Source organism: Grus americana, chromosome 5 (assembly GCF_028858705.1).
Source record: "Grus americana isolate bGruAme1 chromosome 5, bGruAme1.mat, whole genome shotgun sequence".
NCBI lineage: Eukaryota > Metazoa > Chordata > Aves > Gruiformes > Gruidae > Grus > Grus americana.
The window spans coordinates 45,760,184-45,773,241 of record NC_072856.1 but is presented as its reverse complement, the minus strand read 5'-3'; the positions used below and the strand labels follow the sequence as shown (position 1 = coordinate 45,773,241).

The window sequence follows — 13,058 nt, the reverse complement described above, 5'->3', positions numbered from 1 at the left end:
CGCCGCGCTCCCCTGGGACAGGCGGCGGGGCGTCCCGGGCCGGAGGAGTTGGGGCCGCGTGGTCCCGGCCCCGCGGGGTGCAGTGCGGGCCGCTGGCACTGCTGACCCTGGCGTTGCAGCTGGGGCGACCGGGCCGCGGCAGCGCGGGTGACACGAAATCGCAGCCCCAGCCCGGTCCCGCCACAGGAATGATCGCAGCGGCAGCACACGCTCCCCATGCCTCTTACCCACTAATTGTCTCTCGTGGGCACCGGCTGTACAGTTTAGGGTTAAGCAAAGCCTTGAGGTGAAGGGTGCCCCGTGGACTATTTACATCTGCTCGTTTTCCGCACGGGTATGCCGGCGGGCGTCTGTCCACCCAGACCGCAGTCCACACGGACAGCACAACACGGCAGCGTGCCACTTTGTACATGCATGTCACAGGCACTGTTACATGCAAACACAACTCCACATACACGCACTTTGTGCACTTGCACAGACCCGCATCTCTTAGTGACACAGCCTAATCACTGTACTCAGATACCTGCTTTCCCATACACGCAAACTAATGCATGCATGCAGAAGAGTGCCTGAGTCCCATTTCAAAGCAGCGTAATTCAGATGTCACTTCAGTGCAGCTTATGAAACCACATTGGAATAAATCCTGGCACAAGAGATTGGAATCAGACATTCAGGATAACAGCGCATATTCCCAAGCACAAAAACCATAGAGATAGACCCCCAGAAATCTTCACAAACATCAAAACTGGCACACACAACTAGCCTCATGAAAGGCACATTTTCAAAGCTCTACATACGTACTGGCTACTGTTAGAGTCAGTCTGCTTTCACAATTCCCGCACACATTTTCACACTCATACAATTCCACTGCATATTTACAGCAATGTACCAATACCTATCTGAAGATCCCTCTCCATATAAGCACATGAGCCTCTCAGGCACATGCCTAGCACACACAGCCTTGCACTGAAAACCTGACTCACGTGGAGGTGCCCTACAGGGTCTATTTGTCCCTTGCTACCTATTCTCCACCTTCCAAACTACACTCATGCAAACCTTGCTTGTCTCTCTCCTGTGCTTCTACTTCATGTTTAGATGTCCACTGCTCAAATATATCTGTTAAGGATATTTTTATAAAGAAGAACTAGAGACCTTTCTAAAAGGAAAATACACATAAACACACCTGGATAAAAGCTTTGTTCTCTTGTGCTAGGCAAACAAAAAGAAAAAACTAGGAGCTAAGAGGACATTTCTTAATATAAAATCCAGAATCTAATTTGAGGCAAGAGTGTACAACACAGGGAGAAGCAAAGGGCAGACTAGAGCATTTCAGGTGAGGGGGGCAATACAGCATAGAAGAAAATGCAGTGTGGTTCAGCTATAAACACGGCAATAAGCACTGACTAATTAGGCTAAAACTTTTTATACAATCAGTATTTGTAGAAACTCAAGAATGTTCACAAAAGAGGAACGGCCAAATTCACAGCCAGTGTAAACCATCCTTGCTTTATTGAAGTCTATCAGTGCAACTTCCTCACTACCTCCTCTACCAGAGATCTTAACAAATGCCATACAAACTAATGGTATAGCCTGGCGTGTCCCCAGGCCATGTGGGGACAAGCTGTGTGATTCTGATCAACTATCCTTAAGACACGACAGCCTAAGGATGTCAAAACAGAGGTCTTTTATGGTGAGAGGTACACATGAAGATGGCACAGAAAACAGGTTAATTTAGAAAATGGGAGACAGAGAAGACTCATTCACAGTTTTATGACTACAGCAGAATCTGATTACCTGAATGTTGCAGGTGACACAATTCAGATTATATATCTTTCCAGGAAGCAGAGTTAATACAAATGGAACATATACACATATACCTTTGTACACCTAAGTGATCTATCAGCCCAGCAGAAACTCTAAGATGCTTTAAACATTGATGACACAGAAGACAAGAGCTTTAGTAGGGCATTAGCATTAGTAAGGCCCCAGTTTGTAAGCAAGGTGTCTCACCAACCACATTGGAAAACACCTGACTCAAGCAGAAGCAAGAAGGATGAAACCAGCCCCAGTATGTTTCCAACAGAAATCTGAGGTCAGAGAGGGTCTCACTGATGACCTAGATGCCCTTGAAGAAGATTCCTGATGCACAGTAGCAAGAGAGGCTGGAGGAGGCACACAGGGTGAGGGCCTGGGCAGGCTACAGTTAAAGAGCAGTCGGGGTGTTTGCAGTGAGCCAATTTTGACGGAAAACAATTTTCTCTAGCAAGATGCACCCTGGCTGGAACCTGACTGTGCAGAGATTAGCTCTGGTGGGGTATCTCAGTGAATGGGAGACCAGGGTGGGAATGGCCTGGCAGGCAGGTCCTGCTCTCCCAATTTTGTGCTTTTAACTTTTATTCAGGCTGAGGCGAGGCAAGCAGGGAGCCATGCAATTGCCTGGCACAAGGTCCACAGGGCCGAATTAACTAATATAAACAGTACAATGGTGGGTTTGTACACTGGAAATGGGCTGCTGCTGACAGAAGACTGCCTGGGTAAGGTGGGTATTTACAGAGTGGTGCAGAAATGTAACATTAATCTCTTCTGACCCAGTGCAAATGGACAAATGGAGCTTTCCCTGCCTTGGGAGTAGCTGTGCAGAGGCCTGACTCTTCCTTTCTGAGAAGGATAGAAAGGAATAATCTCTGCCTGATCTGCCTACCTGAATTCCCCCAGAAAGACGATTTCTCTTCCCCCAAAGAATGGAGAAGGAAACACTGATCTTGACATAGCCTTCCTTCTGATATGTGTATTTTTGAAAAAAGTACCAGGACAAGGTTAGAAAGGACTCTTAAGATTAAGCTGGCTGATCTGGAAGCCAAAAACCTCAGTTTGGGTGAATACAAGGCAGAATGGCATGTGCGACAGTAGCAGTAGCTTGACCTGTGAGCACAGCCATTGTTTGCTGGCCTCACCAAAACCTGCCCTGGAACTGCTGCTCTCTCTCTGCAGGAGGGGCAGGAACGGTCCTGGCCACTAAGTCTGAGAAGAGCTACTTACTAGATCACTGGTTCTTCTCACACCTGGTCTAAATGCAGCACAATGACTTTCCATCAGTGTTAGCCTCAGACAGAACATAATCGGCATGCTATAGGCTGATGGAGCTATAGGCAGTATCAGCTCTTTGAGACATGCAATAACCTTCCCCAGAAAGCAAGAATTGCAAAGACATATGTCTCTACTTTTGCTGGCTCTTCCAAGAGATGACAGATAGAGACTTTCTTTGGAGACTTTCCCGCCATCCGTTAATGACTAATCTGGTTTTGATAGATTAATTTTTTTTACTTTTTTAAACTTTTATCATGGAATAACGATCAACTTTCCAGCAAGTTGACTGATTGACTGACAGAAATTTCATTTGGTCTAATGTAGGAGTAACCTGCAAATCATGCCAAACAAACCTGGTTTCAATTGTTGATAAGGCTACTTTTTTTGTGAATAAGGAAAACGCAGCAGAAGGAGAGATATAGTTACTTTTGGGGGTTTGGGATTTTATTCGCTTTTATGAAGGCCCTGTTACTGTATTCTCACAAGGAAGTCAGTGAAGTATCTGCATAGGGCAAAACACATACATAATAATTGGGAGACCTAAGCTGGGCAGAACAGACCTGTGTACACACATTCTTATCTCGTCTGCTGGGGAAAGAGGAGTTCAATGACAAGAGACCTTTCCCAGCCCCTGTCTAATTTAAGGAAACAATAGTTACAGAGGGGTCATCATGACGAATTTAGAAGACAACCATTTCACACTTTTGAGGCCAATAGTACTGCTTGGACTTCGCACAAGTCACTATGTTGCATGCCCTGATCCCTCTGCTTTGCAAGGCTAGTAACCCTGGGGAGAAACTTAGGTCCCCTGAGCACAGGTCCTTGATCACTGGTAGGCTTTTACCACTCCCACATACATTGCCTTCCACAGCAAACAACTATCCCAGATACAGACTCTATCCATGAGAACAGTCTTCTTTATTTTGGGCTTTATTCTATTTTCCCTTACTACACCCAAACAAAACTGTTCACTTTCCCCCCAAAGGCAATGTCTTGTTTTCTCCCAATCTCCAACGATTTTTTTTTTCCCCAAAAAACCCTCTTAATTGACCTTACTAGCTAACTACTAATGATCTTCCACCATCACTCTTGAAGCTCAACATCTATTTAAGCAGGAAATAGTTTTGACATTGTAATTTTTAAATAACTACCCATCTGAACATCCTTAGACATGTTTCAAGCATTACGTCGTCTTTAAAACATGTGTTATAATTCTCAACCTACAGAGTGCCAAATCATATCATAAAGAGGTTATGTGGCCAGATCAATCTGAGCAAATCTGTAGCAGAGCAAAAGTCTGAATGCAAGTGTCTTAATCCTTACTGTCCTGCTTTGAATGAGAATTCTCTGTCCAAAAACGTGACCTTTCATTAAATTCTTGCTTGGAGTGTTAGGAGCCCTGAGATAAGACAAACATACCTACATTGGAATGAAAAGTCAAGACTTTCTTTTAATGACCCCTATTTTTGTAGGGCCAATGCTGTTTTGTGTCCTTCTATACCTGCTTTTGTCTTTGTAGTGTTAATAGCAGGACTCTATTTCCAGAGTAGAACATGTTCCTGTTGACATCTTAGATGAAAGTGCACATGCAGACACACACATGTACAAAGACAAACCAGGCGAAGGCATACTAACTTTTGTAGAATTCAAAACAGGGCATCAGAGTAAGACACAGGTGCAGAATATTTTACCAAATGGGAAAGAATAAAGACGACGGGGAGGCAGATATTGTTTTCCAGATTTTGGAAAAGCTTGTAGTAAGAAATATACAGAGAGGCGGGAGAGGAAATTATATAGCTGGGATTATGCCTTCTGCTCTCTCTTGCATCATCAATTAGCTGGTGTATTTGATAAGAATGTCTATCCTCCTTTCCTAGAAATACTGTGGTGTATCTGCTTTCGTGTTTTGTCAATCTGCTTCTTGGTCTTTGCCTAACTCTTGCATAACTAAGCAGACAGAAACCTTCCTCAAAAAAAATAGGTAATTACAGAGGTAGATGGATCTTGTAGACTTGGAAGACTGAAGAAGAGAGAGCTGTGATCCAGCTCCGAATTTTGACCTGTTGCTGATCTGTTTCCCGTGATGTATTACACTAGCCCTCAGTTGGGCCACTGTGGTCGGGCAGAACACGACCAAGACATTGACTGGAAAGTGATTTTAATCACACTGACAGCTGCACATCATTTACTAGCACAGCCACTGCTATTTCCTATCCTCTTTCCAAATTGCAGCAAAGCAGAAATGAATTCTTCCTAATCCATGATCTCAGGTGTCCACAGAGCAGTATCTGGGCTATTTGCTCAGCTACCAGGAGGAAGGAGGGAACTCAAGGCATTAAGGTATCTTGGAAATACCTCTAGTTAGCTGTTGCAAATACTCCAGCACAGAGGCATCACAAGCATGGCTTCCCCAGTATGGTGGTTCATCCTGTCAGATGGGACAAAGTCAAACAGCATCTTTTCACCTTTAGTTTTCCTACCTAGTACACTACCTTCAAGTCTTGTGTTGCAAAAGGCCAAGGAGGGAGGACAGGAGAACAGGGGATGCTTGTTCATTCCTCTAATTTGGGGAGAGGATTTGCTGCTGCTGTCTCCAAGCCCATGCATTCTAATCACCTCAGGACCCAAATATTCACAGTACCAGCTTACTCACTGAACTGATGAAAAGAAATATCTGCCTTGTCAGGAGAAATAACAGTTACTTACTGTTATGCTGCAAGCAAAGAATTAAAACATTTTTAATGCCAAGTGTCTCAACCCAGAAAAGGAGTGGGGCTTAAAGAACCAGAATGCTTCAGAGTTACTACTGTTAGAGAGCATGCTTACTGAGGGCTAGGCAGTGAAGCTGGAGAGTAATTTTTCCAAGCCTGTGATGGAAACAGGAACTTAAACGCATACAAGATAACTTATTTCCCAGCAACAGCAGTGAGATGGCTGCAGTGGCTCAGACTTTACAGCTTGAATACTATGACGTGACAAAAACCAGTGGGTAAGTGTGCAGATTTTTTTCACAACTCCCTCTTGAGTTTATTTATTACTCGAACTACATTTATTTCACTTTCTGGGCAAGAGCAAATTGGTGTGACAGATTATTTGATTAGACAGCTTTGCCAACAAACCCTATCCCAAGCTTCTTAACATACTTCTGAGTTCCATCAACTATCTCATTCAGACACCTGCAGTAAAACACATTAGGAAATCACCGCTCTGTCTACAAGTCATTAACATTCAAGCACTATGCCTACAAACCATGAACGATCATGGTTTTGCGGTACTTCTTCAAACAAGAAATGGAAAAAGAACAGGAAAAACAATCCTTGCCTATACCACAAAACATCATTTAGAAGAGGCAGGGCAACTCAGGACCATATAAACACATCTGCTATAGCTACACAATATACATGCAATACAGTATCAAGGGGGTAGCCAGTCACAAGGAGACAGATGCTGTTACTAGAAAAAAGTTTTTCTATGCAAAGGAAAGGAGAAGCTTCACTAGTTCAGTCCTACTTCTGTTATGCAGTCCTGTGTACTCCAAAAGATGGCAATCTCTCTCGTGTGGAAGCACAAGTCCCTGGATGTCTTTGACAAGGTCTTATTGACGTGGCTTCCAAGTCTTTCAGTTTCTCAGAGATCCAGACACAGAAGCAGTTGTGGGCAGTGCTAAAGCCTTCTCCTGATGGACCTGAACATGCATCACTGGATTTCAGCAAAAATGCCTTCATCCTTCAAAGTCGTGTGTTGCCAGCTTCGCTGTTCCTGTGACAGCATTAGAAAAGATTACTTTTCAGTATCATTGTTAAGGCAAACTCAAATCTCAGTCCCGTGTGGTCTGAGGGTGACTTTGGTGCTGCAGCCTCCTAGCAACAGGTCCCTTTGGTCTCCACAGTGCTTACAAAGGAAAATCTAGTTTTGGTCTTTTGCTCATCTCTTGAACGCCTTTCTTTTAGCGACAATCAAAGACTACCCATGCCTCCCCTCTCTGTTCCTCTGTTGAACATACCAATCTTCCAGTAAATATTTACAGTCAGCTGAACTCAGTAGTACTCAACTCATCTTTTAGACCTTGCCCCTCAACATTTAGCAGTATTTCATAACTCATGGTCAGCAATTCAGCAAAGGGTAGGGCTTTTATGACATAACTTCCAGAAGTTGTTGCTACCAGGTTCGTCCTGGGAACCGTACAGCTAGGGGACAGCGCTTTTCCTTGTTAAACCCACTGCTTTTTCAGAGTACCAAGAAGTTAGAAGCAGGACAGAAGGAAGATGGTATGAGAGAAAGATTGTCACTGCTTCAGATACAGAGGTGTGCCAAACAGCCAATGACAGGGCACCCAGGGGGGCCCTGCCTTGCTTCTGAGGGACAACGTACCAGGCAAAAGTACCTTGAGATACCACTTTGTTTCCAGGAGCTCTTTTCATGAGGAGAGTTATTAAACTGATTGGTCAAGCAGGATGGTTAAAACCAACAAAAAATGTAGGTCATTAGCCTTGAGTATCCCACAGTCATTTGGGTTGAATCAGCCCGTTTGGCATTACAACCATAGACATGGCAGCTGCATTCCACCCAACTAGACTAGTGCCTCTTCTGAAGGCACTGTGGGGGACCGTTATTGGCCTGCAACACAACACAAGGTTGTGCTAGTACACATCACATAGGATGTGCTAGTACACATCACATGTGCCTTACCAGCACTGTAAGGATGTTCAGAACATGCCTTGCATGTCCTACTGCCCGGCAGGTATGTTCTGCCTGCGGAGGCAGTACTAATACTTCCAGAAATACAGAATACTTCTGCATAGACAAACCTAGATGACACCCATCAGATAAGCAATACATATCTCCAGGGGTTGCACTAGGATACACACTAAGCACCTTTAGATTTGACTATACACTTGCTATGTAAGGACCACTATTTTTTAATTTTTTTTGAGCTACTACAGTTCATGCGTACAAAGTACAAGACCACCAATATAAGCCATAGATATTTGGCAAGTTGTCAAATGCCCATTAATGAGATGCTCTAAGTCAGCTGAACAGACAAATGAGTCTGCACTCCTAACTTACATTCCCAAAACTTTTACCTACACACTGTGGGACAAAGGATAAGCACTCAGTTGTCTCAGTGATTAGCTCTCCTCATAGTAAAACATATCCAAAAAAGCACGGTGTCTTATAGTGGTGTAAGAATTATTAAATGTTTGTGGGATGCCCATGAGCATCACATGTGGCCAGTGCTCTCAAGCAAGGGTCAATGCTAGCTGCAATACCCAGGGAGGTGCCCTGTAGAGGTTTGTCAGAATAAGGCACGGGACACACTCGTAGAACCAGTAAACTGTAGCTTTGCCTGCTCTGCTATACTATGTTACCTCATCCAAAACTCTTGATACTGGGTCATCAGATGAGGGTGAAATTGGTTTAAAAGCCATTAAGAAGAAAGCAACCCAGGCATTCAGGAGCAATCACAGCTGCTTGGACTGATCAGGAGAGACAGAGGGAATTATTTATTTATGGACTTCCTACTCTCCCTGAGCATGTGTCTCCACTGGGAAAGCTTTAAGAGGAGTGGGCAGCAGGAGGCAGGTGCTGCTTGGAATCCTCCAGAGGTTTTCCCGGCCTGGGACTCAGGAGAGTTAAATACAGTTCATGCCCAAAGCATCCAGGAGCCATCAACTTGCCTTTCTCAGAGCAGGAAAGGCCAGAAAGAGCATCACACAGGTCTCCGCTGGGATGGAGCACACAGAGAGCCCCAGGCACCCAGATTGCCATGCAAGCTTTGCACAACTTACAGTAAGATCCCTTCAGAGCAATAGTGCTCGAGTACACAGCCGTTTCTCTCTTCTTGTGGTTCAGCTGCTTTCCTTTAAACACAGATCAAGTGTCTCTAGGGACTCAGCAAGCATTTAACAGACCTGCCTGATGGAAGGACCTCCAATGAGAAAACCAAGACCTGAAACTCCCAATAGACATCCTCAATTCAATCCACAGCTGATAAAGCAACCCTGAAGTTACATACAACCAGATCCTAACTGCACAGAAAGCACATCAGTCTAGTCTGTATTCAAAGCTCATCTAAACATCCTAAACTTAAGGGGGGAGGGAAGAACTATCAGATTAAACAGGAAGAAATACAGGCTCAGCAGAGAATGGATTGAGAGCAGCCCTGAGGAGAAGGACTTGGGGGTGTTGGTGGATGAGGAGCTCAACATGACCCAGCAATGTGCGCTTGCAGCCCAGAAAGCCAACCGTATCCTGGGCTGCATCAAAAAAGTGACCACTTTGAGGTCAGGTGATCCCTGATCACTGCCCATGTCAAGGGAGGTGATTCTCCCCCTCTACTCCGCTCTTGTGAGACCCCACCTGGAGTACTGCATCCAGCTCTGGGGCCTCCAGTACAAGACAGACATGGAGCTGTTGGAGCAAGTCCAGAGGAGGGCCACAAAGATGACCAGAGGGCTGGAGCACCTCTCCCATGAAGACAGGCTGAGAGACTTGAGGCTGTTCAGCCTGGAGAAGAGAAGGCTCTGGGGAGACCTTATTGCAGCCTTCCAGTACCTGAAGGAGGCCTACAAGAAAGCTGGAGAGGGACTGTTTACAAGGGCATGGAGTGATAGGACAAGGGGTAATGGCTTTAAGCTGAAGGAGGGTAGATTCAGATTAGATATTAGGAAGAAATTCTTCACTGCGATGGTGGTGAGGCACTGGAGCAGGTTGCCCAGAGAAGCTGTGGATGCCCCCTCCCTGGCAGTGTTCAAGGCCAGGCTGGATGGGGCTTTGGGCAACCTGGTCTAGTGGAGGGTGTCCCTGCCCATGGCAGGGGGGTTGGCACTAGATGATCTTTGAAGTCCCTTCCAACCCAAACCATTCTATGATTCTATGAAATATATGAATTGAAAAAGTGAGCATGAAAATATGGAATTCTTGATATCATATCAAAAATTCCTTTTCAAGATATAGTACTGTCTTTCCTGATGCAATTTCTTGTTGTTTCCCCAAATTGGAGGGTGAAGGGGCATTATTCCCTAAAATCACAGAGTTCCCTTCAGTATTCAGAGTTGACCCTTCACTACTAACTAAAAAAGAGTTGTAGAGACAGAGGCAGACAGATCTGCCCAATCAGACAGATCTGGCAACTATCCTCTTGTTCTGGCTTTGGTCGGAGGGCCATAAAGGGGAACCAGGGCTTGGAAACTATCAACCACCACCAGAATTTTTCACTGGGAGATGCTGCAGAAGAGCAGTGTTACAAAAGGGCCACTGATGGAGACTGAACAAATTATGTGAGCAGTACAGTCTGCACTGTGTCAATTCCTGTCTCCTTGCAATTCATTACCGATCAGATGCCAGAGATTGAGATGAAAAGGGCAGGAGCAGACAGTGAACTACTGCTTTAGACACATTTCATTCAACATTCCCAGTTTATTCCTGCTCCACCTCTGCTAGTATATCTTGTATTACTCCCCCGAAATTATATTCTTCCTCAATTCTGGTATCAAATCAGTACATTGTTTTGTGCCATTAAAACTGCAAAACCAGTTGTGGTAGCAAAATAACTCATTAATACATAAAGTGCTTTGGGAAACCTTTGAAAAGGAAAGGACTGAAGAACAAGAGAGTATCATCTTCATCAAGATCAGTGATCCAAGGTAGCCTCAACATCAAAAAGGCACAAAGTCTAACAGAGAGAGTGTTTCAGTGAATCCTAACTCAGACTGCCTCCTCCCCAGTCTGCTCCTCCCCACACATAACAAAGTGATTTCTGCTACTTGTAAATATATAAAAACAGGTTTGTTCTCCTGGTCTATGTTTCTCCAAAGGGCAGTATAAAAAGGACCCGTTTTCCATTCAAAGAAACGGGTCTTATTTGGTCTTTCAAAGGAAACTTCCTTTGCTGCCCATTCAGAGACAGGTTACATTTTTAGGGTTTGTGTGACCTTTTTTCCCCACTCTGGGAAGAACATCATTAAGCACTGACAGCTACTTACCCTGACAGAGGACTGTTCCAGAGAGGGTTGTATGCCCCAGGGAACTAGAACACAGACAACCCAGGGCTCTCTGGGGAGCTGTTCTGCTTTGACCATTGACTTGTGGCTTGAAAATCTTTACAGGGCCAAACCAAATACACTGCTAGTTCACAAGTCCTGGGGTTATTAATTTGTGTGCTTTAACACACATTGTTTGGGAAATTAAATTCATCCCTTAATTTGCTAAATACAGCTTTAGGTTCTAAAATCCTCCAGAGTCTGCAGCATCCTTTGCCCCTTCATGCTCATTTGCTTTTTTTATTTCTCCTCCAACTTGTCAAAAGGAAAAAAAAAAGCCCATTTTGACTCTGTTCCTGGCCAGTCGACCTTGCTTTCAGAGCCTGGCACACTGGCTTCCCCCGCCGCAATGGTCAGGTTACAAAAACAAAAGGAGAACATTTGCTTCCTTGTGAAACACTTCCCATAGAGATTTTACAGTCACAATAATTTCTGTAGCATACTCTGTGCTTTCACGGAGTCTCAGTTTTGCAGCGATACAAGGCTTAATCTGCACCCATTTACATGCATTTGACAGACACGAGGAGACCTCTTCTTCCGGCTCAGGTATGCTGAGGCCTCTCCACAGATACCAAATGCCTCCGTACTGCTGGGCGTATGGGTGCCCCAATGGCATTTGGTATTAGTGATACCCAGTGTTCACCACCTCTTTTCACAGACTTTCTTTGCATGAGAACGTTACTGCAGTATAATTTAAGGTACAATTTTAAATAGATTAACTTAAGCTGGTGCAAAAGGCACTCATTACTATTGAAACTAAACCTCTTTAGACATCTAATGAGCAAAAATGAAGCATCCTCAAACTGGCAGGAAAGCATCCGCAATATGGATTTTCACTAGTTTAAACAGATTGTTTTAAAATCGATTCAATTTAAAGCATACAGTTTCCTTGTGTAGAAAAGATCTTCTCTGGACTGAGGAAATGGCAACACTTGTAAAATGACTGCTTGTACAAGGGTGCAACATGCATTAACAATGACCACAAAGCAGCAGGGAGGAGAAGGGGCTGAGGAGATAGAGTCACAGTTGCTTGCACACCCCTTTTTAGGAAATACTGCATTCAGATTGACTACCTACAAGCACCCAAGAAAGGGCATCCAGAAGTGACAGTCAACTAATGAAAGTTTCAGGGACATCCCAACATATTCAACATCCTCCCTTGGCTGGAAAACAGAGGAAGAGGGAAAAAAAAACCCACCAAACAAAATCCCACAAAAACCCATATGTGTGCACCTTCAGAGATGCAGAACATTTTCTGATGCTCGTACAGCATGTGCGTTACATAGAGGTGCAGGTGTCTCAGCAGTGGATGCAGATTAATTACTGTAAATTGAACACTGCATACAGCAAGACTGGACATCTTGCAGCCCCCCTGCCCTACAACCCTACCACCCAGGGCAGCCCACAGAGTCTTGCTATCAAGAAAACCCTTTCAGAAGATGCCACAGCCTTTGTCGGAGGCTGGGGCCAGATCCACTCCTGTCAAACAGCTTTCCAGACCAGGATGTGACTGCGGCTGGCAAAACATGTTAGCTAATGAAGATTGAGTCAGGCAGGCAGAGATGATCCCCTCAGCCTGTTAATCCACTTAGGGAAGGAGAAAGGAAACCTGAGCTGAATTCCTGTGCTCCCTGCAAGGGACTGTACTATGCTGGCTTTAGTACGTAGGCAGAGCAAAGGCAGCCAGAGCTGGACCAGGGAGAGCTCTGGGTGTAAGACTAGTGCTTTCAGGAGACAGGAGCAAGAGCAGACACAGAAACAGCAGTCCTAGGGAGAGAGCCAGGGCCGTTTTTTGTGTCCACTGGAAACTAATGAAGCAAACGGAGCTTTACTTGCCCTCTCACCAGGAAAAAGCAAGAAGGGGCTGAATGTGAGCTTTTGCCCAACAGCAGGGCAGGGAGAACACACACACCTTGCACCCTTTTCACA

General features: G+C 44.8%; 1 protein-coding gene across 1 annotated transcript in view; it reads right to left on the bottom strand.

The window, feature by feature from the left end:
- The window catches only part of ESRRB (estrogen related receptor beta), a 134,631-nt gene that overhangs the window by 89,849 nt on the left and 31,724 nt on the right, over positions 1-13,058 (bottom strand). The gene's annotated exons all lie outside the window — the stretch shown is intronic.